Source organism: Capsicum annuum, chromosome 10 (assembly GCF_002878395.1).
Source record: "Capsicum annuum cultivar UCD-10X-F1 chromosome 10, UCD10Xv1.1, whole genome shotgun sequence".
Taxonomy (NCBI): Eukaryota; Viridiplantae; Streptophyta; class Magnoliopsida; order Solanales; family Solanaceae; genus Capsicum; species Capsicum annuum.
Window position 1 is genome coordinate 26,728,156 of NC_061120.1, and position 27,289 is coordinate 26,755,444.

Sequence of the window (27,289 nt, forward strand, 5' to 3'; positions counted from 1 at the left end):
CAAAATTTAAAAAATATAAAATATTTTATTGACTCTCGAAATTATATCAATGTCACTTAAATTAGAATAGAAGAAAAATATTATAAATCACAGTAATTAAAAATGTGAATTATTTTTAAAATATAATTGACTATCAATGCCATAAAAATTTGGACAGAGAGATTAACGTATATTATTTGAAAAAATACATAAAAGATCTTATAAATTACAATAGTTAACAGCTTAAAATATCTCAAAACATATTAAAAGTATGATTGATTATCTAACTTTTATTTGCGATTCATAAATTGTGACAAAAAATAATACTGAGGTCATGTTATCTAAAAAACAATAATATAGGCCCATCAAATTTTTCTTTCCCACTCTTTATTAATTTATACATTTTATAGAGTTTAATTTTGATCGTGAATTGAATTTTTGAAATAAAATTATATATTTGAATAATGAACCACAATAATTAATGATTTAAAATATTTTAAGAATATATTTAAAAATTACTCTGAAAAATAAATTTATTTAAATTTCAAAATTCAAAAGATGTCACATTAATTGATATTATTATTATTATTATAATATTATTTTTAAATAGATGTTGAACCCGTGCTTTGTACGACTTTTCCTAACTAGTATGTATGCATAAATTGAAGGCAGAAGCAAAATAATAAGTAAGTAGAATATAGTGATACTGCTTGACCGGAAGAGAGCAATTTATTTGGTCATCAGACACCTCATTTTTTGGTTAGATGTCTTGAGTTCGAAACTTCCACATTCCAAAGTGTCATATTCAGTTCTTACGGGAAGATAATATTAGACTGCTTGAGGAAAGACGCTGCTTCCCTAGTTAATTCGTGTAGTATGTTATGCTTAAAATGGAACTAAATGGAAATCATTTGTATAGTGTGTTATGCTTCCCATAATCGTGACTTTTCTTAGGAATTAAATGGAAACCTTGAAATTTCGTCTGGTGAAACTCTGGATAACTAATTAGTTTGAAAAGATATTTTCTCTAATAGTTTCTTATTATTTATAGTATATTCTTATAAATTCCTTATTTCTTTTCTCTCCCGTTTCTTTTTCCTTTTTTTGGATTAAACTATTGAAACCCAACTCCACCACATAGTGAGGGACCAGGTCCTTCAAAGTAAATCACAGATAAAACACAGTAAACCAATCAGAAAGTAAGAGACAGTGCAGGAAGCGTAAAAACACAAGAATTGAACGTGGAAACCCCCTTACTCAAGGAAGAAAAAATCATAGCTTTCCCTCTCAAGTACCTCAGAAATACACTATAATCAGACTCTTGATTATAGATTTCAATGAACGTGACTCTAGGTTTCTTCTGCTTGTAATAACTCTACTACAAGCTTATCTTGACAACTCTGCCAAGGACAAAACCTGATATTGATTAACTCTAACTAATATCCACCTTAGGTAACTCCATCTAAGCTCTCTCTAAACAAAGAGAAAAGTTCATTACTCTTATAACATGAGTAATTCTTTTACAAATCAAGCTTCACTCAAGAACTATTTCTATTTAAGAACACACATACATCTGGAAACTTGAGCAGTGTTGAATATAGAGTTTTTGCCTTTTTTTTCTTCAGCACTTTTTTTTGTATTTGCAAAAATCGCTTGATGAAGAAACATCTTTTTCCTTTTATAGATACCTGATAATTAGGCATGAAATGTCATTGGACTAGGTGTCCTAATCAGTATGAGCAACACCTGTCAGTTTGTTACACAAGAGGACAAAACTGTGCAGACACGCATGCCAACTCTACTGTAACCATGAACATCCAGGGACCTGGTCCCTTGTAGTCATCTGCTCATCATCAAAACTACATATAATAATTTTTTCCCCTTTTTGATGATAACAAATCAACCATAAAGCATGGAGCATTAATACACATCCATCACATTTAATCAGTGTGATTACTACTCTGAAGATGAATGTTCCCCCTATCATCATGCTTCCACTATCAGCAACACAGGGACCTAGTCCCTTTTTGTTATTTTATAACAAAAACTCTAAGCACATGAGCACATTTGCTTCCCCCTACCATCATGCACCATTATTCATTTAGTGCATTTGCATACTCCCCCCTAACAACATGCCACACATGAGCGTACACACTTGGTCATTTACCCACGATTCCCTCTTTTGGCATCATTGAAAAGGAATAACAGTAAACCAAGAGTAAAGATAAGTACAGCTTAGTTAACTTATATCCAATGGGGAAACATTAACATGAAGAACAGTTTTAAAGTAAAGTAGAAAGATGAAGCATACAAGCAGAAATTCATTCATTGTTAGCACTAGTGCAACAAGCTAAAATAATCAACATAAAATAACTGTATTTAAAGGCCAGTATTAGAATCAAGAAAAGAAACTGATACAGGGTTGATGAGGGAAAAAGGATAGCAGAGCTTAGGTAGAGGGAGGTTTAAGGGAAAGGGACTTAAACAACATCTGTGATGTCGGGTGTATTTATGCATTCTAGCTTATTTCGCCTTGTTTTTAAAATAAATTGAGTGCTTCACATGTAATATTGATATAAATAAGTACATAACTATTCAGTGATGTGATAACAATGTTTAGAAGTGTTTTCAAACAATTTTGGGTTTAAATCGATCATTTAGCGTTTAGGCAAGAAAACTAATTTTACTAGCTTGAGCTAGGTGTCATTCTAGTTGTTCTCGACGGATTCTAATGTATTTTATGAGTTCTCACTAGTTTGAATATGTAAATATATGTAGAAAAACTTTTCTAGAGTGTATAAAGTTCAATTAGAATGAGCCAAGAGTCAACAATAAGTTTGAGGGTAAATGATCAAGACTAGTACTTTGCTTGAGTTTCTAGCATGTTGTTCCTGACGTATTGTTGTATTGACTCTAATTCAGGGTGTTTGATGATTTAGGATGATTGTGGAGTTGATTATGGTGATATAGGGATGTTGAACAATCTGAAAATTAAAGGAAAAACAACACCAAAGGCATGGATAAAAAAAAGGAGCCAAACACTTAACCAAAATTTTGGGCGCAAATTCCAGTAGCAACACGTAAATGAGCCTACGGAGCCCCCTCCATTTCAGTGAAATAGAGCCTGCAGAGCCCCCTCTATTTTGGTGCAATGGAGCCCACAGATCCCCCTTCATTCCACTGCTACAATTCATGCATTATTACACTCCTACACAGCTAAGGATTTGTTAACTATAAATACATAACGTTGTTCACTTTTGTGAGGGGAATTTTTTGGACGTCTTTGGACAATTGGAGGCTTCTACATACGTGTTTAGGGTTTATTTTCTTTTGATTTTAGTTTATTTCATGGTTTGTATCATCAATCCAAGTAATTGGATGATGAATATTTCCATTAAGGACTAAACTCCTTTTCCGGGGTTAAGGCCATGAACATGATTACTTTCATTTTGAATTAAGTTTGTTGATTTGTTTATCATTATGGTTGTTTTTTTATATATTTTTTTTTAACTATTTTAATGATTAGCTACCCTTAGAATATATTCATTATCGGCCATGTGATCTCGGGAAGGGGAATAGGAAGATAGAATATGGGGATAAACAAAGTATGATTTTTATTCTTTTATAAAATAAGGAATTTGAATTAGCGTCTAGGACAGGGATGTACTTAGAAGCCTTACTTGATTCTCACATTGGATGATAGCTTAATACACTTAATTGGATTATTAGATAGTTGTAATATCTAACCTAGGTAAACGATTAGAGGTCGAGAGACCATGATCATGTGATTAACCCTACAAGTCAACAACCAAGATAAGCAATTTAATGAATGAAGTTAAATAACGTAGTATGATTGTTTGTAAGCCTCAACCCTGGATCTCTATCCATTGATTGCTAAAAGTTATTACTTTTCCGCATTAGTTTAGTTTATTTTTAGTTTACAATTCTAAAACTGTCTTGGTTACTTCATTTTAATTGTTAAACTAGAATTAGGTAGTTTGCGAACACAAGTCCCTATAGGATTGATACTCGGCTTTCTTTAAGGCCACTATATTACTTGGTAGACCATATACATTTGCGTGTGTGCTTGGGTGCTGTTAATCTCTATTCTTGCATTTTCATTATTATGGACATCCAACAACTATTTAGTGGGAATATTCACTTCAACATTCAGTTCTTGAACTTCACCAGTCAGTTCTGCCACTTTTTCCTTGAGTTTAGAATTTTCAGCTATAAGTTCATCAATTACACCGGTCCCTCAGAAGATAACTTCTGATGCTGCAACTTTAGGTACACTATTTCAGCATCTTTGGCACCAAAATTGATCCTTAAATCCCCCATTTACTTTTCCAACCTTTTTTGAACAATTAGCAACTCAGATACTTGAGACACAGATCTAGCTTTTCCCTCTATGCATTCATTCTCCACAAGAGTTGTCAGACTGAACATCTGCTTGGCTGTTCTAAGTGTTTTTTTAGTTCCAACCATAATGTTCAAACACCTTTTCAAGATATATTCATATGGAATTTCATATTTTTCTTCCTTTTCAAAAATCAGTTTATGCATATGCTCGTTCATTAGAGCAGGAAGATTTACCAGTTTAAACTTGCTCAAACATTCGATTAATAACATGTCTTCACTTGAGGCAATTGTTTTTTTCAGACCTTGATAATAGGACCTTGTTGATAAACTCAAATACCAGCTGATAATCACTTTTTAGAAACTTCTTTTTCACTGTTGCTGTTGATGTTCGTCTGATCTTTGATGCTTCAATCATAAACTCAGTAGTAGACTGTTGATTTACCACAATTCTCAAACCTACAATAGGTATATCCAAAATTCTGCTATATTTCTCCTCATCCAGTTTGATAGACTTTCCTTGTACTTGGGCATTCAAACTTAAACCATCTCTTGAGAATTCCACAGTGTAATAAAATTCCTTGACCTCATTTTCAAACACTATGGAGGCTAATTCCTCAAATAAGTGCAGCCAACCTTGACGTCTGACATAATCAATTAGTTCTATCATTCGAGGATTTTCATAGATCTTGGGATCCAACGTTCTTCCAGAAAAAACCTTCTGAGTCATTAGCATTTTGTTTCTTTGTTCTCTATCCACATCTTTTATCTCTTCTTCTTTTTTACTTCTCTTAGGACTACTGCTCAATTTTTCAACCACAACTATTCTTTTCTCAGAGCCAGGTCCCTCAGAGTATTTTATTTTCTTAACAACTACGTGTTTCAACCTCATTCCAGCATGGGTACCAGGCTTTGACTTAGAGGACCCGGTCTTCTTAGCAACATGAACCTCATTTCTTCTTTCCTTTGCAGTCGCAACAATTTTTGAACTCATATCATTCCTTTTCAATCTCCATAACTTCACTATCTTCTTTCTTCTTTATTGTACTTCCCCTTAATTTATTCACGATCCTTATTAGAGGTACTTTATCCTTATTTTCTCACCCTTATCACTTACTTCCTGTTCTTTTTCATTACTAGAGCTTTTCTTGGTATCATATGCAAGTAAAAGCAAATTTTTATCCACCCAATTCTTATTACATGAAAGGTCAACCATTTTTACTGATATTTCTTTACCAAATAACTGAGAAAAGATAAGGTTTGAATCCGAGGGATTAGGAGAGCCTGGTTTTTGCAAATTATTAGAAGTATTAGCCTTTTTGAGTTCTTTAGACAACCTAGGGATCTAGGAATCTTTAGGTACTTTTGAGCTTCCTGATGAGTAAGAAGTTTCAGCTTAAAAGATTTCCTGTTCGATTGGTGACCCAAAGCCTTGATTGGAATCCTCTACCATGATTGGTTGAACACAACTTTCTAAGAATGAGGAAAGTTCAACATGAACTAACTCATTTAAGGGTTTCGAATCTTGTAAAGATGACTCATTGGGTAAAGTTAACTCAGTTTCTAGTTAGAGACACAAGATGATGCTTTCTATGACTTTTGTTGTTGAAGAATCAAAGTATTGGGAATGTTCAGCCTGATTTAGTAGAGTGTTGTCTACCTCAGAACTTTTAGCTGGGTTTGAGGAGGTAGAATCATCAACCATTTAATTTTGAGAGTGAGAAATATAAAATGAGTCCAGTTAGGTTTGGAGAGGAAACTCAAATTTGGACAATGAGTTAAAATTATTGAAGGAAGATGAGTGAAGATCTAATATAGTGGTCTAGAGAAGTGTCAGTTATTTATAAAAGAAGTCACTTATGAAATGACATGTCTGAACTTACTAAGTGTAACCCTTAATTTTATAAAATGAAACTGACTTCTTTTCCAGAGGAGAAAATACACAAGGCTTATTTAGACACCATTTTATGATTATTATTAAAGCATCCTGTATAGGTACTAACCTGAGAGATGGGACCAAGTCCCTTTATTTTGAGTGAGCTTTTAAGTTTGTGCTTGTCAGATCTGTCCACTTCCCAAGCTGTTCCCATGGGTGCATACCTATAAGGGTATAGTACCGAGTTAGACTCACATGTACCTATTTTACTAAGGATACCTGTCTCCTTGACATAACTAATTTTAAGGAGTGACACTGACTCAAATGTCAGGTCAGGGTATTTTGATCAAGACCAGTCTTAATTTTTGCTTTTAGAACAGGTTTGAGAACCAGGTTCTAGACTTAACTTCACTCATATTGCCTCAAGTTTCTTCATCTAAGATGAATTCCTCTGGGACTAGGTTCTTGGAATAATTTCTTTCAATAATGATAAACTTCTACCTTGAAGTATCTTGAGGGAGAATCCAGTCAGGTCTTCCAATATTGAGCTTAGAGCATATACTATTAACAAACCATTCCTGACTGCAATCCCTTTTCTCATGACTATAATCATGATTACAATTTGAACTTGGGAACCCACTTAAGTCTGAGTTCCCAGTAAGAGGATAATGGTGTGATCAAATCCTTCTTGGTCCATCTAGGTAGAAAGTTTTTCCTTACCCTTTTTAGAAACTTGAATTCATTAAGAGGTGTATTTTCCTGCTGACATATACGGTACTTCTCATTTTATCCTTAAGACAATATTGGCATCTTTCCTTCAAATGTCCATCTCTTCCATAGTGAGTGCACAAGAGTTTTTCCCTTTGCTTTTATCATCATGAGCAGCCATTCCTTTAGACCCAATAGGTTGGAATTCTCGTTGATATCCCAGGACTCTATCATCATTAACAGCTTGATTAGTTAAATTAGAAAGGATTTGTTTAGAAGTATTCCATCTAAGAGACTTATTGAGCTCTTCTCTCTAATGAACCAAGTCCCTCTCTAACTTTTCATTCTTATATAATACATCTATAAGGTGTTTTTGAGAATCCTTCAGTTTTTCCTGAATATCAATTAGAATCATTAAAGTTTCCTTCTATTCTTTACCATTTAAACCATTTAGCTTTTTTAGTTGACTCATGCAGTTCATATCTTTAGAATTTGATTTAGTGACCACTTCTTTAGTTTCAGATATCTTACAATTTAAGCCAATTAACTCATGTTCTTAATTCTCTAATGTTTTCTCTAAGGCATTCTTCTTAGCAGTTATTTCATATACAGAGTCTATCAACACACTGTCAAGCTTTTTTATATTTCTAGCAGTGTAGTTATTTAGTTTTTTCTTAATATCAAAGAGTGTTACCTCTTTTTCTTCTTCATCCTCTGTGTTTTCCATGAATGCAAACAAGAAATCATAGACAACTAGACTGTCTTCCACTATTAGCATAAAAATATCTCCAGTATTTTCATTCTCACCCAAATCATTGGATGAGTCTCCTCATGCTGCCAGAGCTTGCTTTACTACATACTTATTTACAGTTTTCCTTCTTGATTTTTTTGGGACTTGGTCCTTGTTATTTTATTTGTCACCTTCAGTCTTGAAATACTCCTGATAATCCAATTTGTGTGTTGGACGATTCTTAATGAAATGCCCAGGACTTTCACATTTATGATAAACCTCAACAATTTTTCCTCTTCTGCTTTTGCTCTATCTTCTTTAGAGTTGACCACTTTTTCTCATGGATTTGACAATTCTTTTTGCCAAATGGGCAACAACAATGTACTTTTTATTTGAACCATACTTTGAAGGCTTCAATTCCAGAGATTTTTCCTTTTTAGATTTCTTCGTTTCTAGCTCTTGTTGCTTCTTATGATCATGATTTTTTAGATTTCCAATCAGTTCATCTATTGTGAGGGTCTTCAATTTTTTTTGCTTCAGTTATGAGATCCACTTTTCTTTTCTAGGACTTAGGAAGAGCCCTAAGAATCTTCCTCACTTGTTTTTACAATAGAATAACTTCTCCTAAGCAGTGAAGCTCATTTATGATAGAAGTGAATCTTATGTGCATTTCTTAGATGGTTTCTCATTTTTTTATAGAGAAGATTTTATACTGAGTAGTTAGCATGTCTACCTTAGAATCCTTCATACCAGTAGTGCCTTCATGAGCAATCCTTAAACGATCATAGATATTTTTAGCATTTTCACAAGCTGAGATATATTCACTAGGCCCTATACTACAAACTAGCAATTTTTTGGCCTTGTAATTCTTCTTAGTTTTCTTTTTATCTTCATCATCATACTTTCTCTTGCTTTTAATAACCATTCTAGTAATCTCTTCTTCTTTGACTTCTTTAACAGGAACATAAGGACCATTAAGAATTATATCCATAAGTTCACTATCCTTAGCCATAATGAATTCAAACATCCTATTTCTCCACTACCCATAATACTATCCATTGAATCTTGGTGGTCTAGTGGTAGATTTCCTTTCTTTTAGATTAGGTGAAGCAACCAAGCTAATCAAGACACTCTAAGTGTTAATCTTTTAAAGTAAACTAACTCTGATACTAATTATTGAAACCCTAAAGGTTGTACCACACAGTGAGGGACCAAATCTCTCAAAGTCAACATAGGCAAAGCACAATAAAATAACTAGAAAGTATGAGACAATGTAGAAAGAGTAAAACACAAGAATTTAATGTGGAAACCCCTTTGCTCAAGGGAGGAAAAACCATGCCTTGCCCTCTCAAGCACCTCAAAAATCCACTATAATCAAACTCTTGATTACAGACTTTAATGAACTATCTCTTAGTTCTTTCCTCATGTAATAATTCTACTACAAGCTCATCTTGATACCTCTACCAAGGACACACCCTGATATTGATTAACGATAACCAATATCCACCTTAGGTAACTCTACCTAAGCTCTCTCTAAACAAAGAGAAAAGTTCATTAATCTTATGACATAAGTAATTCTTTTATAAATCAAGCTTCACTCAAGAACAATTTCTATTTAAGGACACACATACAACTAGGAACTTGAGCTGTGTTGAATATTGAGTTTTTGCCTTTTTCTCTCTTCAACACTCTTTTTGGTATTTGCAAAAATTTCTTGTTCAAGAAACATCTATTTTCTTTTATAAATGAATGATTAATAGGGCTAAAATATCATTAAACTAGGTGTCCTAATTAGTATGAGTAACACCTTCCAGTTTGTTACAGAAGAGGATAAAACTGTGCAGACACGTATGTTAACTAAACTGTACCCATGAACATCCTGGGACGTGGTCCCTTGTAGTCATCTGCTCGTCATCAAATCTAAATACAACATAAACTTTATAACCATTTTCCAATTTATGCAAAAGTAACAATTTTAAATTTAGTGAATCAACTTTAGTGCACAATATCATGAAAATGAAACTCTATAAAGTCCTAAGCAAAAGTAAAAAGTGGTACAATGTAAGAAATGATCCATTTCATCATTATTGAAAATATCTACGGAAAATACATAAGAACCTCATTCATCAAAGGTCATAGGATCAGTTCATTAGTATGAGATTGCATTGATTATAAATTAAGGTCATATAATATCCCTAACACAAAGTTAAGTTGGAAGTGTTCTTAATGATTGAGTTTCGAGCTATGCTAAAATAAGGATCAATTTCAAATGAGTACTACATTTGGAAAATAAATATTCATCGAGCCCAATACCATTACCAAATTAAATACTTTTTTCTTTTCAACACCTCCAATCATTTGTTAATCTACTTAGGAAGTAAAGAGTTATGAACATTTTATTGAGACTATCCATGATGAAATGCTGGCCACAGCATCGTCCAGATAGTACTTAAGCTTTTGTTGGATGATTTTTGAGTTTTTAACTCAAAACTTTATCCCAAATCCATAGGAGGGCAATTTACCTAGTTTTAGGGTGGATATTCTTTATTGAGCTAAGTTCTTTTGTCATCTTCTTTGTTTTTTAATCCAAGAATATCTTAGAATCATTAGGATGATATTTAATGGTGAAATTCTCGAAGACTAGAATACTAAGTTCATGATATTTGGAGAAAAAAGCTTAAAGGTTGGGTTAATATCACCTAGAATTACACCTATCTTGTTAACTAACACTTTCTTGTATGAATTAGTTACTCTAAAATATGAAATTGATTGTTGGGGACCTTGAGGTCAGTAAAAAAGGGTAACTTTAGTTTTAAAACTCCATTAATGGAGATGAGATGAGTATCACTGAACTAGTCAATGGTTAATTAACTCTTGAGTATTATTTTAAACCACAAATAAAGATAGAATTAGTGAATTGAATTTTTAAAGTAGTTATTCAAAGAGTAATTTATTAATCACCCCTATAATTATTTGATTTCTAGATGATTGATCTAATGAAGTCATAAAGAAATGGAAAGAGGAATCTTGGAGTGGTTTGTGTTCTAAGATCTTCGATCGAGGTAGGTTATACTTTTATGTATAGTAGACTTGAATTAGGTGCATGTAATTACTATAGTTTGATGAGAGACTTCATGTCTAGAATAAGGGGCATGGAGTTGGAAGGGATAAAAAATAAAATTAATATAATTACAAATATAATTATGCATTGTCATATTTTGTGTGGATCACTTGATGGGTGTTCCATGTTTGTATGACTTTCTTAAGGGTTTACAAATTTAGTATGTGAATTTGGATAACAATAGAGGAATAGGTGAACTTATAATCTGTACAACTAGTATGTAATACATTATAAAGGGTGAATATGATGTTGTGTATGTTTGAAGTATGTATATTTATGTTGGAAGATAGTTAGAAGAATTAATCGTGATAAGAGGATATAATGTCATAACTTCAGAACCTAAAGTCCAATTTCTCTAAGTTCTAGGGAGTAAGATACATAAAAGTGTATGACTCAAGCTTGAATTATAATTTAAATAGAGCTTTTGTTGAATAATTCAACAATGGAATAGTGTCTTGAACTTAGTGGCGATTTAAGTGTAATAATTGTTAGTTAGTGACTGAATTTACCGATTTTAATAGAAATAAAAGAGTGTTAGATTGGTGAATGAAATAAGCATGTTGAATTTGAGTATAGATATCAATTTTAATGGAATGTGCACTTCTAAAATATATAATAAATTTTGGTGTAATGTGCACTCCTAGAATATATACTTAATTGATTGATCTTCGAACATATTTATGATTGATGATTGTATTTGATAATACTTATTTGAATATTTGGTGAATTGGCCTTTAGACATACTTGTAATTTCATGTGTTAGTGGATATTCACTATTTATCTAGAATGATGAGTTTGTTTATTATTGAATGTAAGTTCAGAAATTAGTAATCTATACTGATATTAGTAAAAATGATCTTGTTCGGTATATAAGTTTAGTTGATTTATCTCATTTTATGATTGTACTTAATTTATATTGTTGTTTGTTGCTATGAGATGAATCGCTAAAATTTGATCATCACAAAATTAGTTTATTTCAGGGAGGATAAAAGTAAAGACATTAGAAAAAGGGTAGTATAGTACTTGGTTTGGGATAAGGATGGAAGACACTAGTTATCTTAGATTGGGTGTCATGCTGACACTAATATTTGAATTAGGTACCACGCTGATACTGGTAACGGACTGAGCTCATCCCGTGAAAGTCATGACTAATGGAAAATTATAAGATCCATAGCATGTGTCTACACCATAATTTGGAGAGTCTAATAGTTTCTTGAGTTGAATGAGTTATATTGATAATGTATTATGATTACTTGTATGGAATGATTATATTGATGATTATGATTGTGTATTATGACAAAGTGTTAATATAAAGTATGCTTTAGATTATGTATAAATGCTATTCTCCTGTGAGTATGGTAAGATACATGATGTGTATTGTAGTTCCCTTTTTGCAAAGTTGTTCATGTTTTATTACTTGTCTTGGGTGTTGCAGTCTCAATGGTTAATGATAGTAGAAGAGTGAGTCTTAAAACAAAAGTTGATTAGTGAGAGATAGAGAGACACGTCGAATTGTTGTAATAAGGTGAGTGTATAAGAGATGTGGGTTAGGTTGATTCATGGAATTGTGTTAGTTTTTCATACTCTAAATTAAATTAGTAATGTTTAGTTTCTACGGGGGTGTGAATGAAAAATTGAAGGTTTGGAGGCAAACCCTTGAATCTAAGGGGTTCAGGTCGAGTAATTCCAAGATGAAGTATATGGAATGCAAGTTTAGTGACTTGAGGTAGGAGGACAATGTGGTGTTGAGGTTGGATTCCTAAGATGTTTGTAAGAGAGATAGTATTAAGTATTTTGGGGCTACGATTCAGGGGAATGGTGAGATTGATGAGGATGTATCTACCTATATTGGAGCACGTTGGATGAAGTGGAGGCTCACCTCGGGAGTGTTGCATGATAAGAAGGTCCCCCTTAAGCTTAAAGAAAAATTCTATAGAGTGGCAGTCCGTCCAGCCATGCTGTATGAAGCAGAGTGTTGGCCAGTCAAGAACTCCCACATTCAAAAAGTGAAGGTGGTGGAAATAAGCATGTTGTGTTGGATATATGGGATTACTAGAGGGGATAGAGTTTGGAATGAGATTATCTGAGAGAATGTGGGAGTGGCTTCGGTGGAGGAAAAAATGTGGGAAGGAAGGCTTAGATTGTTTGGGTATGTGATTAAGAGGGGCAAAGATGCCCCAGTTTGTAGGTGTGAGAGGCTAGCGTTGGATGGCTTCAAGAGGAGGAGAGGTAGGACAAAGAAATGCTAGTGGGAAGTGATTGAGTAGCTTCAGCTTATTAAGGACATGACCCTAAATAGGAATGTGTGGAGGTCACGGATAAGGGTAAAAGGCTAGGATGAGTGCGTGGGTTATAGCAAGTAGTTATAAGAGCTCATGTATAGCTGGGTTAGTATCCTAGGACTGTGTCCATAGGTAGGAGCCCCTAGTCATGAGGGTTTGGGTGTGGTGGGTTGATATATGAGCAGATGCTAACACATTGGAGGCTTTTAATTGAGAATAATTGCAAGGTCTTAAGAAATTTTTGTTATTTTTGATTGTTTTATCTTTGATTTTGCAGTAGAAGCCAAGATACAAGAGAACCAACTAGGATGGAAACAAAAGAGTTGAAATCTGAAGCAAATAGAAGAAAAGTGTGTCTGACGACATTCCTGATAAGTCGTCAGCCATCTGATAAGTTATCAGAGATACCGTCAGCCTTAGACAGAGAATGGACCTCAGTTAAAAGTTGTGATGACATTCCCTGATAAGTCGTCAAAGAGTTAATAAGTCATCAGGTTTCATCGTCAATCTTAAGCAGAAAGTGCTAAAACTGAAGAAGGAGCTGACGACATTTGTGATAAGTCACCAGACTCCTGATAAGGTATCATGAATATCGTCATCTAATCCGAGAAATTGCTGAACTCTGTGATTTTGTTTTCATAATTAGGGTGAACTAATTAAAGTATAGTTTAGGGTTTTCTAAGGAGGGGAGCCTATTTTGGGACACGTATATTGTTACTTTTCTCTCTAGTTTCTTGGCTTGAAAAACAATTAACTTTGAAGAGATTTTCATAAATATTTTAGGATTTCTATTATGATCTAATCTAAGAATCACTAGTTACTATTCATCTTGTGGTAAGTTCATCTTTAAAATTAGGAATACATCTAGTTGTTTCGCTTATTACATTATGAGTGGCTAAATCTCTTTAACCTAAATTATGGGATCTATGGGTTAAGTCTTGGTAAGATACTAAGTGCTTAAGATTCTAAAGGTAATAGGACACCTTGATAATTCCAAGATTTTAATTATTGTCTATTGCTTGCAAATAGATAGCACCTGCTTTGATTTGCTTGAGATAAGAAATCAAATATAGTAGGAAGTGAATTATTGATAGGGACTTGGAAGCACTAAACTTCCATTTAATAATTGACACTATAACAAGGTTGATTAACCTGAGGTGAACTGGTTAGTAAATATAAATTCCCTAAGTCCGAGAGGATTAGGTAATTAAATGCTTAAGTAGGTCGAGAGACATTTAGGCATAACTTTGATAAAGATAATCTGTTGTCCTACCTACTGCGAGAATCTTGAATCACTATTAGCATCTGTTAAGTACTAAAACCCATAGTGAACATAATTATGGTTTTCCATAAACTCTTGATTACAAACACTAAAACTAAAGTAACCAACAATTATTGGCTAATCTCCAAAACCCCCATTTCAGGAAACATCCCACTATCAGTTGATTAAATCGCAAACAACTTAAGTTCACACCATGTTCCCTATGGGATTCAACCCCAACCTAGATGGGTTATATATTGACAACGATCGCTTACATTCTCATTAGAGAGGTGTAGTTTGAGCGTTATCAAAAATGGCACTGTTGCAGGGGAATATAGTTATAAATTGAAGTTTGTGTGTTCTAATTGACTGTTAGTCAAGTTTCCTAGTTTTACATTTATTTGTTGTTTTTGTTTATTGCAGGATCTTTGTAGTGTATGCCAAGAACTAGAAGTTCCACAGAACTATTATTACTATTTAATTCAGAATCGCCACGAATTGGAAGAATGGAAGACCAGCAAGAGGCTAACAGGTTAGCAGCCTTAGCTATAGCTCAGGTAAATGTGCAGAGTGTCAGTCAACAAGTACGAAATCCAAATCCCGAGGATGAAGATTTGGGAGACGAGGAGTTGTTAAACCCTGGTAACCCAAGGCGTGCAGTGAAAGTAGCTGTACCAGTACAACGTAATGCTAACAGGAACCGTCCGTTCTAAGGAAGACAAGATTACCAGCCGATCAAGTATGAACTCAATGATCATGATGATGGAATGGATGGAGCAGGTGCAATTATTCCTCCAACGTTGGTACCTGGGAAAAAATTCAACATTACGAGTACTATGATTCAACTCCTCAATCTGAAGGGGTTATTTGGTGGTCTTTCTGGCGATGACCCCAACTTGCATCAGGTGAACTTTGTCACCATCTGTAAATCTTTTGATAACCCAAGAGTGGGTCAGAATGCTATCCGATTGAGATTGTTTCTATTGTCTCTGTCTGGGGAGGCAACATTGTGGCTTAGTGAGCTGACACCCAATTCTATAACCAACTTGAGGCAGTTGAAAGGAGCTTTCCTAGGAAGGTTTTTTCCACCTTCCAGGAGGGGTACAGTTTATAGATGAGATCAACAACTTTAGGTAGCTCTCAACTGAAGTCTTGCATGAAACCTAGGAGAGATTCAAAAAGAAGCTAACGCAGTGTCCGAACCACAATATGCTGGTGATGATAGGCGAAATTACGCGCCTATATCAATATATTTTGCCCATATTTTAGCCTAGTTTCGAGAACTAATTATCTATTTCGTACACTTTTAGTCCTTTTTCCTGTAAATGAGCTAACAAATGTGATTAGGAAAGTTTCAGGTATAAATGATGCAAAATACAGCAATTTATGGCTTACTTGACGCAAAAGAAAGCTCACAAACGAGATGGAAAGGAGCTGAACGCATAAAGGACTAAATCTGCTGCATGGAAAATCTGTCCCGGGCTAAAACAGCATTTCTGAAGACTTTGGGACTTACAGACACAAAGCTGGATTTTTGCCATAATACATTAACCTAGTGCAATTAGGTTATGTGTTTCATCATTCTATTTGGATTATAATTTTGTAACCTTACCCTAGTACAATTGGGTCAAGGATTTCATTAGTATATTAGGATTTGGTTATTTATTTTATTAGTTTAGTAGGAGTAGGATAGGAGTATTATAAATACCCTATCATGTTAGAGATTTTCAAGAAAGGAGAAAGGGGGAGACATTCTGACAATTCATTCATCTCCTTACAATTAAGACATCTTCCTACAACCCATTCTCAATTCTTCATTCTTCTACTCTTAAATTCCACAACAAGAGAATCGTTACTTGCTACGGAATCACTAAAACCACACGCCAAACACCTACTATTCACGCCATCCACCATGCAAAGCGTGATATCCTTCGCATTCATGGGTAACTAAATCTCTTAGTTGGGGTTATGGAAGCCGAATGAGTTACTATCTATAGCTATGAGTTTGTGAGTTCAAGACAAGTATATTGCTTATATCATTATTCTCTTCATCTTAAATCTACATTCTTTGCGGTTCAAACACAAGAACACGCCATTCTAACATCTAACCTGTTCGAGAGAAAGGTTATTTGTCTAGAAAAGAAGACGCATAGACCAACGCCAGTCTAACATCTGACTTGTTCGAGAGAAAAGTTATTTGTCTGGAAAAGAGATAATGTCAAGGTAGTAGGACACCCTTTCCTATTAAAAAGCTAGTGCCGTACCTGGACTAACTTCTTGGAGAATTCGTACCGTTAGTCACGCTTTAAGCTCGAGAGAGTTAAAGTGAAATAGTCCTTGTTTAGGTCGAGAGACGCTTGGATTTACCATCGACTACAATTCTCTATAAGCAATTACATGTCAAGACTCTACACACTCATAGCCAATAGAGACGTATACCTCAGAAGGTGGACATAACCCCAACGCCTCAATTCTCATTGTTTACAACACACGTGACAATCTCTCTTTATTTTGCTATTTTCAGTTCTTACATTCTTGTTTTGGTTACATACTACAATCCCCCCTTTCCTACGAGACTTGCACTAAAAGTCTAGTAATTTCTCTTGCTTGTTGGCCAAGCTATTCTCTGTGGGATCGATACCCAACCCAGGTTGGGTTCTATATTTGCTAACGACCGCTTTACACTCCCACGAGAGCTGTAGATTGAGCGTTATCAGCTGGACATACACTTGATGGAGACTTTGTACAGGGCCCTTAACTCTGTGACAAAACCAATTATATATAATGCTGGTGGTGGTTCATTTGTTGATATTACATTTACAGAGTCTTCAGAAATGCTAGAGAGAATTACCAAACAGAGTCAAGCATGGCATACCAGAGACTCTGTGGTAGCCAGCCCCACTGTTTCTGTGGGTATGACTGTGGAACAATGCAGAAGAGACGAGGATCATGACCAAGACATGGCTCACCTAAAAATATAGATGGACTTGCTAACCAAGCCCTTGCTATCAGGCAAGAATGAGAAGGTAAAAGCTGTGGGATAAAAAAATAGAGTTGATGCTGATTCAGATGAAGAGGCGAACTATGTTAATAATCAAGGAGCTTTCCAAGGAAATATCCAAGGGAATAAAGATTGGAATTATGATGATAAGCCTGGTTATAAAGATAAGGAGCAGGGAAATTAGAGAAACAATAATGATTGGAGTGGGCTATATGTCCCTCCTGGAAATCGTGAGGCTGCTACAACAAGTTCTGAAAAGATGTCCATGGAGGACATGGTAGATAAGTTGCTGAAGGGATAGAGGCTACCAACTTTGGTGTGACCACCATGAAGAACGATCTATCATCTATTAGTCAGTTGGTATACTCATACTCCATCGTAATCAAATAGTTGGAGTAGCAAATAAGCTAACTCTCTATAGTATTTAACCAGAGGAAGAGTGAAATATTACCAAGTAATACGGTCCAAAATCCTCGAAATGATGGCTTATGTATGGCGATTACCACTAGAAGTGGTAAGATATTACCTGGCCCCTTTATGGGCAAAGGTTTGGTTAAAGATGTGACTGAGGCAGAGGATGAACCAAAAGAAGAATGTCTAGGGGAGTCTGAGAAGCTGGATGGTTCTGATGATGCTCTAAAAAAATTGAAAGAGAAGGAGCAAGAGGTAGTGTTGAAAACTCTCCCAAGACCACCACCTCCCTTTCCACAACGATTAAATAAAAAAATTGATGATGCAAAATTTAGCAAGTTCATGGTAATACTCTAACAATTGACAGTCAATGTGCCATTGGTTGAGGCACTGGAGCAAATCCTAGGATATGCCAAATTAATAAAGAATCTGGTAACAAAGAAGCGGGCAGCAAGATATGAATTGATGGATAATCTCCACCATTGTAGTGCCATTTCTACACAATCCTTAGTGTAGAAGAAGGCCGACCCTGGAGAATTCACTATTCCATGTGCAATTAGGTCTCTAAATTTTACTAAGGTCCTATATGATCTAGGGCCCAGTATAAACCTAATTCTACTCGATGTGTATAAAAAGCTGGGACTGAGGGATCCTACCCCGATGAACATGCGATTGGTGATGGCGGATAGGTTTGTAAAACGATCAGTGGGCATATTCCATGATGTATTGGTAAAGGTGGCCGACTTTATACTGCCTACTAATTTTGTAGTCCTAGACTGTGAGGTAGACTTTGAAGTGCCCATCATCCTGGGTAGACCATTCCTTGAAACTGGGAGAGTGATAGTGGATATGGAGCTGAATGAGCTAAAGTTCAGACTCAATGACAAAGAAGCAAGATTCAAAATACACTCATCCATGACACAGAAAAAGGAGATGAGTGTTTTCTCAATCGTGGATGTATTCTATGAAGATGGTAATGAGGTATCAACAGGTTGTCTTGGCGAAGTCTGAGTAGTGAAGATAACCAAGTTGTACAGCGACATTAAATCAGGCGCTATTGGGAGGAAACCCAAAATTTTTATGTTATAGCAAAATATTTATTTTTGTAGTTAGGTTCTAGTTCAAAGAAGGTGGAATCGATGTATCCTGCTAGGTATTCCTGACGACATATTTGATGGGCTGTCATAATTATGATAAGCCATCAGATTCGTCGTCAGCAAGATCAAAGATGAGGCATGTTCAGCTAAGGCTAATGACATTCACGATAGTCTATCACAGTTATGATAAGCCGTCAGCTTCTGTCGTTATAAAGCCTAAAAGAGTAGCAAAAACTTTGGGCCAAATTAAAAAGATCTGACCCGGCCTATAACTTTGTCTTTCCACCTTCCCGCGTATTCCCTTTCTTTGCTTTAAGTTTTATTCCATTCTATACTTAGTTTATTTTTTTGCCTTTTTAAAGTATTTCCAAGTAAAACAAAAGAAAATTTTCTTCCTTTTTAGAGTGAGTTTGAATTCAACATCAAGAATTTTTCTCTCCTTTCAATACTTCCTTCTCACTCGCATAACTATGTTGAAAGTGTCAAAGCTAAAGTCATCCATCAGGTATGCTCAAGACCTAACTCTTCTCTTCAGTTGGTAATTAATACACTGATTTGAACTAAGGCTCCCCAAAAGATTGAGTCAAGTTTAGCTTGCTAATTTGTGAAAATCGGGGACTAGGGTTTGCTGTGCAAGCTTGAGACTTAAAGCTCAGCTAAAAAACGTGAATCAATGTGATTGTAAGAAAAAGTTGGTTTAAAAATCAAGTTAAAATTAAGTTGAGGGTTGTGTTTTGAGTTGACGACATAGATGATAAGCTATCATAATTGTGATGGCTTATCAGATTATGACATCATAAGTCGAGAAAAGTAAGCCTGTTCTTTTAAGGCTGACGATATGGCTAATAAGTTATCACAATCATGACGCCCTATCAGACCATGTCATCATACCTGTGATCTGAAGCATAAACAAACCCTTTCAAAGGGTGTGGAACTTCAATGATTGATGTGTTTATGTTTATACTCTTGAGTGTTGACTAATGTTTTTATCTTTCTACAGGTTTTATAATGGCACCCAAAGGAAAGAACTCAAAATCTACAAAAAAAGTGACCAAGGGATGTGTACCCCGAAAGATTTTCGAGGAGGAATCTAATTATGAGGAAGAAGAGCCACTGCTCAGAAAGTAAAGAAAGAAGATAAACCCAAAAAATCTTCTACCAACCTTACCAATTGAGGTGGAGGAGAGTGAAGAGAGTGATACTGAGCCAACAACATCTGAACAAACAACTTTTGAGCAGACAACCTCTGAGCAACAAAAGTCTGAACATGCTGAATCTGAATAGCATGATTTAGATCATCCTGATTTTGATAAACATGAGTCTGGGCAACCTGAATCCGAGGTACCATCATCTGAGTCCACTTCTGCTAAGCAACAGAATGATGAAGAATCTCCGATTTGGGGAACTATGGTTAAATGCAAGAACCCCAAAGTCCAAGAGGATTAGGTAATTAAATGCTTAAGTTGGTCGAGAGACATTTAGGCATAACTTCGATAAAGACAATCTGTTGTTCCTACCTATTGTGAAAATCTTGAATAACTATTAGCATCTGTCAAGTACCAAAACCCACAGTGAACATAATTCTGGTTTTTTATAAACTCTTGATTACAAACGCTGAAACTAAAGTGACCAACAATTATTTGCTAATCTCCAAAACCTCTATTTTATCTTTCTGTATCATCTGTTTGAATTCAACTTGTAGCTATAGTTTAAAATTAGTTTAATCGCCACTCACATTGTTCCCTGTGGATTTAACCCCGACTCCAAAAGTTGGGTAAATATATTAACGACGACCATGTTGCACTAAATTGACGTGTAAGTTGAGTGTTATCGTGGGTGTCTTTGGTTTGTGGCTGTATGTTTCTACTAGGTGTGTCCTATTTCAGATTCCCTATTTCTTATCTCTTATTTCATATTGTACTTATTTATCTTATTTCGTATTGCTCTGTTTTCTATTTTAGTATGTCTTATTTCTTATTTATGTTATTCCATCCATCCTACTTCATGTTTTGTTACTCCCTTGCTTATCGGAAACAACCTCTCTACTTCTTCGGAGGTAGAGATATATACTGTGTATATTTTACGCAACCCAGACCCCACTATGTGGGAATATACTGGATTTGTTGTTGTTTTTGTTGTTTTTATAATAAAGGAAAGAAGGTAAGTGTGACACCCCACATTTTGTGTGTACTTATATAAACTTTGATATAGCCTCATAATATAGGTAATGAACTAGAGTTGCTATACGAGTATTGATGGTGTAAATGGATTTCTAGATACCGTTCGTATGTTTTAATATGATATGACCAAGTTAATATCGATACAACTATTTAACTTGGGATCGTAAGCTAGCAGTTGAATCTAAATTTTAAAGTGACCAAATATATAAAAGTTGCAAGTTAGATTAAAGGGATTAATAATTGAAAATGAAATAAAATATTGAGGTGCTTGCTTGACTTAATTAAGCTAGTTGGTGAGTCACCTAATTGAGCAATATGGACCAAGTAAGACTATGGATGGGCCTATATTAATGTACTCATTTGAGCAAAAATTAAGTAAAAGAGAAATAAAATAGAGAAATGGCCCAATAATCACATCTGTCAAGACCCAATTTAATCGAGTCCAACAAAGAATTAAGCATGTAGGTGCATCACCTATTTTGATCTTTTGAGAAACTTGAACTCCTTAAGTAGGTGCATCACCTTCTAGACCAACTTGTCCAATTTGAGGTCCAAAATGCAGTTAAAAAGATAATCTATATAGGGCCTTTATAAGGCCAAATTACTAGTTATTTCCTTCGATTCTAATCACAAAAAAGGATAAAGTTCTCTTTACTTCTCTCTAGAACAGCAAAGGGTAACCCCAATTCTCCTTCTAGGGTTCTTGAAGAGAACCTCACCTCTAGAAGCCAAGGTAAGTGAAAACACTTATGGTTTAGCTTAATTCTCCTATGGAAGATTAGGAGAACATGCTATTCATGCTTAATTATAAATACATGGCTGAATATAAAATAAGCTAAATACTCACTTTTCTTTGTTATTAAGAGACTTCTCTTTTCTTCTTTTGTTTAAAGTGTGAATAAAAGTTTAAGTTCTTAAAGAGTTCAAGTTAAAAAGATAAGTTACAGAAAATTAAGGTAAGGTGACTGCCCTATTTTATCCTCCTTATGTATGAGTTTGGGTAAAGAATTATAGATATGTTGTTATGAAAAACTAAAGGGATGATGAGTTTAAAATTTGGTTGCTATGATAAAGGAAATTTTGAGTTCTTTTATGTGCGTATGTTGGTACAATCGGGTTTTAGTTGGGAAAAGATATGAGTATTTTGTGTTGAAATATAGTAGAATGGGTATAGTGGTATGCCACCAAACCAAATGTTATATATGTTTACTGCCTTTTCCACTTTGTATATTATTTTTAGAGTGTAATGAAACCAACTTGTTTTAGGAGATATTATAAGAAGATGTATGGTATGTGGATGTAATTGGAGGATAAACGGTTAGAACAACACCCTGATTTGAGAAATTATGGGCTTACTTCCCGACTACTGGTTTGGTAAAGTTAAGTAGCCCAAATATTTGAGTGGTTACTAATACTAGTTTTACCATAACTTTTTTTGTAGACAAGTAATTCAAAAGGCAAAACATTAGTTTGAGTTAATATTAGGGTTGTACATCAAGGTATGTAAGGCATACTCTATTTCCTACTCTTTGGCATGAAATCCAACATTTGTGTTATAAAGTAAGCTTTCAAAGTTCTCCTATAGTAAATGATACATAGTGGTAGCGCATGATCTCCGATGTAGCTAATGACGTAGTGAATGATCTACATGTAGCTAATGACCTTGTACCTACTCTCTAATGTGTTAAAACATCTCAATAAATGCTTATTATCAAGTCTGCATGTCTTTCACTAACATGTTTCAGGAGTGCTCCTTTAAGTTAATTAAGACCCATGTTTTATTTTTATCTCCTATACCGTTTATTCATGTACAAACTGCTCCCTACCACATTGTTATTACATTAAATGTTTATTCATATGTCTCTTATTGGCAGATTATTGTTCCAAAGTACAATAATGTTATGTCCCTCAAAGTAACAATCTCAAAGGCTAAATAAACTAAGTAATGCAAATCTGAATTGAACTGACGGCAGCTCAGAGGCATAATCCTAGCATGGTCCGATATCGATACCTTTATATGTGGGTGGAAGCTCAGGGGAAAAAGCCTAGCATGGGATGATCCTAATATGTTTATACAGAGGTGGTAGCTCAGGGGCATAAGCCAAGCGTGGGCCGCTCCCAATTTGTGTATTTATCACTGATCAGCTGGCCATCTGTATCATATGACTTATAAATATTATAAAGTAAGAATGTTAAAATAAAGAAAATAATGTAATGTACTGAATCCCACAAGTATATGTAAAGATGGTCTACTAGCACTATTTATACACTTGTGTCTAATTTTAATTGAGCCCTTGCATCATGTGTACTTACTTTCAGCCTTACATATTAGTACATATTTTTGTACTAATGTACCTTAGGGGGGGGGGGGACCTATATTTCATACTATAGGAACAAATGCTTTAGCTACCTTCTCAGTAGGAGCAAAAGATATCTAGCGGCTATTATGAGCTTCAGATTGATTCGAGGCTTACAGAGTTTGTTACATATGTTTTGGTATTTTACAGCAGTTAAGAGTGAGTCAGGGGTTTGTCCCAACCTTAACTAAATCTATGTATCTTTAGAGGTTTTGTAGACTGATGTAAAGCATGGTAGTGTCTTGTCTTTTAGATGTTGTGCCCCTAACAACCAAGTCTTTTATATATAATTTTGTGCTTGCCTATGTTGTTTATTCTCAATGATGAATTATATCATATTTTGCAGAACCTTTGGTTATCATATTTACATCCACAAAATGTACAGGGTCATAAGTTGGTACTCTCGGGCCTTTACCACTCTGAGTTCTTGTTTGCCCCAATAGGATTTAAGGTGTGACAAATATGGTATGAAGGTTGTCCTAGGGAGTCTACAAAGCTATGTCTATGTAGTGTCTTTCTTATGGAACTGTTGTCCACCACATCTATGAATATGGAGCTACGACACATTTAGGGGTTGTCTCTTTTTCTTCATATTCTAGATCGTGCCATAGAGCCAAAGTTGAAGGTGGAGTGATTTTTAATTATTAAATCTATTTTTTTCTTGTTAGAGTAAGGATGCAGTTGTAAGTAGTAAGAGTACGGGAAAACAAGTAGATGTGGCTGCCAAAGAAGGGATCAACAAGTCACCACCTAGGTAAGCTAATCAAAGTGAGGCTCAAGATGAATTTATATCATAAACTTCTTCTACTCCTCTATCTATAAAAGAGCTTAGGGGAGAGAAGCACCTTCAAAATCACCTATTAATTCTACCGAGCAAGATTTAAGGAATGAGGTGCAATTGCTGACTCGTATAGTTGCTGGACAAGCTCAAGGATAAGCTATTCGAATTACAGGTTCTAGTGGTACGGATAAGGCTGCTAGTCTACGGACACAGGATTTTTTAAAATTAGACCCTCCTATATTCATTGGATCAGATATTAATGTAGATATGCAAGACTTTATTGATCAAATCTAAAGGGCTTTGGATCTAATGCATGTATCTTGTAAAAAGAAAGTTGAGCTAGCAGTATATTGATTAAAAAGAGAGGCTATATTATGGTATGCAACTACTTTGAAATAGTTCAAAGAGGAATTTATTGATCATTATCTTCCATTTAATATCCGAGAGTCTCGTGTAGATCAGTTCTTAAATCTCTGCCAAGGGAATATGAGAATGAGGGATTATAACCTCTGATTTAACACTTTGGCTAGGTATGCTCGTACTATAGTAGCTACCATGGATGATAGAGTTCATCAATATATGGATAAATTGGTTCTGTATCTAGTTAGAGCTTGTACTATCTCTTCTTTAAAAAATATGAATATAGTAAGGATACAAGTTTTTGCACAAAAAATGGAAGATCAAAGGCAAAGAAGAAGAACACAAGAATCAAAATGAGGGAATTTCAAGAGGGACTGATCTATGGGTCAATTTATGGCATCCCAAGGAGAGTTTAGGCCTCGATTTTCCAATAGACTGCCTAGGCCATCATTTTTTATTATGCAGCTAGTTCTCTACTACAGTTTCAAGGGTTTAAGGGTAATTAATTTGTGTAAGAAAGTAAGAGTCAAAGTTCACAAACATCGAGAAATCAAGAGCAAGGGATTATGATCCAGTTAAGGCCTCCTCGACAACCATGTAGACAATATGGAAAAATTCATCTAGGTGCATATCAATTTGGGACAAATGCTTTTCTTTAGTGTGGTATTTTGGGGTATATAATGAGAGAATTCCCAATAGGGGAACTGGTGGTATGGAATGACCTACTGGATCAAACATTGCATCATCATCATTGGTACCTTTTTTAGGTTGGGGTATACAGTCTATAGGTTGTAGTAAAGGTGTTAAAAGAGCTGCTAGTTCTAATAGAGTTCAAAATTGTACATATGCTCTAGTAGATCGATAAAATTTGGAGGCTTATCCTAATGTGGTTACTTGTACATTGTCCATCTTTTCACATAATGTATATTCATGAATTGATCCGGGTTCTGTGTTATCATATGTCACTCCATTGGTTGTTGGAAAGTTCAAAAGAACATCAAAATTACTAGCTAATCCATTTGAAGAGTCTACGTTGGTTGGTGAATCTATTATAGCTAGGAGAGTGTATCAAACTTATATAATAACTATTTGTGGTCATGATACTGTGGTAGACCTTGTTGTTCTAGAAATGGTTGATTTTGATGTTATAATGGATATGGATTGGTTGGCTTCTTGTTATGCCACAATAGATTGTCAAACTAAAAGAGCGTATTTCCGTTTTCCAAGAGAAGTAGTTTTTGAATGAAAGGGTAATATTGGTATGCCAAGAAGTAAATTTATTTCTTATCTTAAGGCAAAAAGTATGATTTCCAAAGGTTACATATGTTATCTGGTAGAGTGAAAGATATAGATGTGGAGCCACTAATTCTTCAGACTATTCCAATGGCAAATGAATTTCCTGATGTATTTTCTTGAAGATCTTCTAGGTTTTCCTCTAGAACGAGAAGTAAAGATTGTTATTGATGTGATTCCAGGTACTCAACCAATGTCAATTCCTCCATGTAGTATGGCCCCAGTAGAATTACGAGAGTTGAAAGAGCAAGTAAAAGACTTGCTTGAAAAAGTATTCATAAGGCCTATTTTGTCCCGTTGGGGTGCAATAGTACTATTTGTGTGTAAGAAAGATGGCTCATTGAGAATATGTATCGACTACCGATAACTGAATAAGGTGACTATTAAGAAAAAATACCCCTTCCAAGAATTGATGACTTATTTGTCAGTTACAAGGTGCTAAGTGTTTCTCAAAGATTGGCTTAAGATCGGGTTACCACCAAGTGAGTGTCAAAGAGAAAGATATACCCAAGATAACTTTTCAAACATGGTATGGTCATTACGAGTTTCTAGTCACGTCCTTTGGGTTAACTAATAAACTAATAGCTTTTATGGGTTTGATGAATAGGGTGTTCAAGCCATTCTTAGATGTGTTTGTTATAGTTTTTATAGATGATATTTTTGTTTAGTCAAGATCAAAAGAGGACCATGCTAGTCACCTACGATAGGTGTTACAGATTCTTCGTGATTATAAGTTATATGCAAAGTTCTCTAAATGTGAGTTTTGGTTGAGATCTATGGAATTTTTGGGGCATATTGTATAGAATAAAGGAATAAAGGTTGATACTAAAATTATAGAAGCGGTGAATAGCTGGCTAAATCCTATAACGCGCATGGAGGTTCACAGTTTCCTTGGGCTGGAAGGTTGTTATAGAAGGTTTGTTGAAGGATTTTCTTCAATTTTTGAACCTTTAAAACAAAGGTAACACATAAAGCATCCAGGGTTCAATGGAATGATGTGTGTGAAAGGTTTTTTAAAGATCTGAAGAATAAGTTGACTTATACACCTGTATTGGTAATTTCAGAAGGCACAAAAGGGTATGGCGTGTATTATGATGCTTCATGAATTTTCTTAGGATTTGTATCAATATAGTATGGTAAATTAATTAATTATGCCTCAAGATAATTGTGGCCACATGAGAAAAATTATTTAACACATGATCTTGATCTAGTAGCAGTTGTATTTTCTCTAAAGATATGACGCCACTACTTGTATGGAATTCATGTTGACATATATATTGACCACAAGAGTTTACAATATATCTTTAGCCAGAATTACTTAAATTTGAGGCAGCGAAGGTGGCTTGAGCTCTTAAATTACAATGATATTGATATCTTGTATCATCCGAGGAAAGCAAATATTATAGCTGATGCTTTGAGTCGTAAGACATTGACAAATGCTTATGGTCACTCTATGGAAAGGCAAGGAATACCTAATGATTTACGCCAACTAT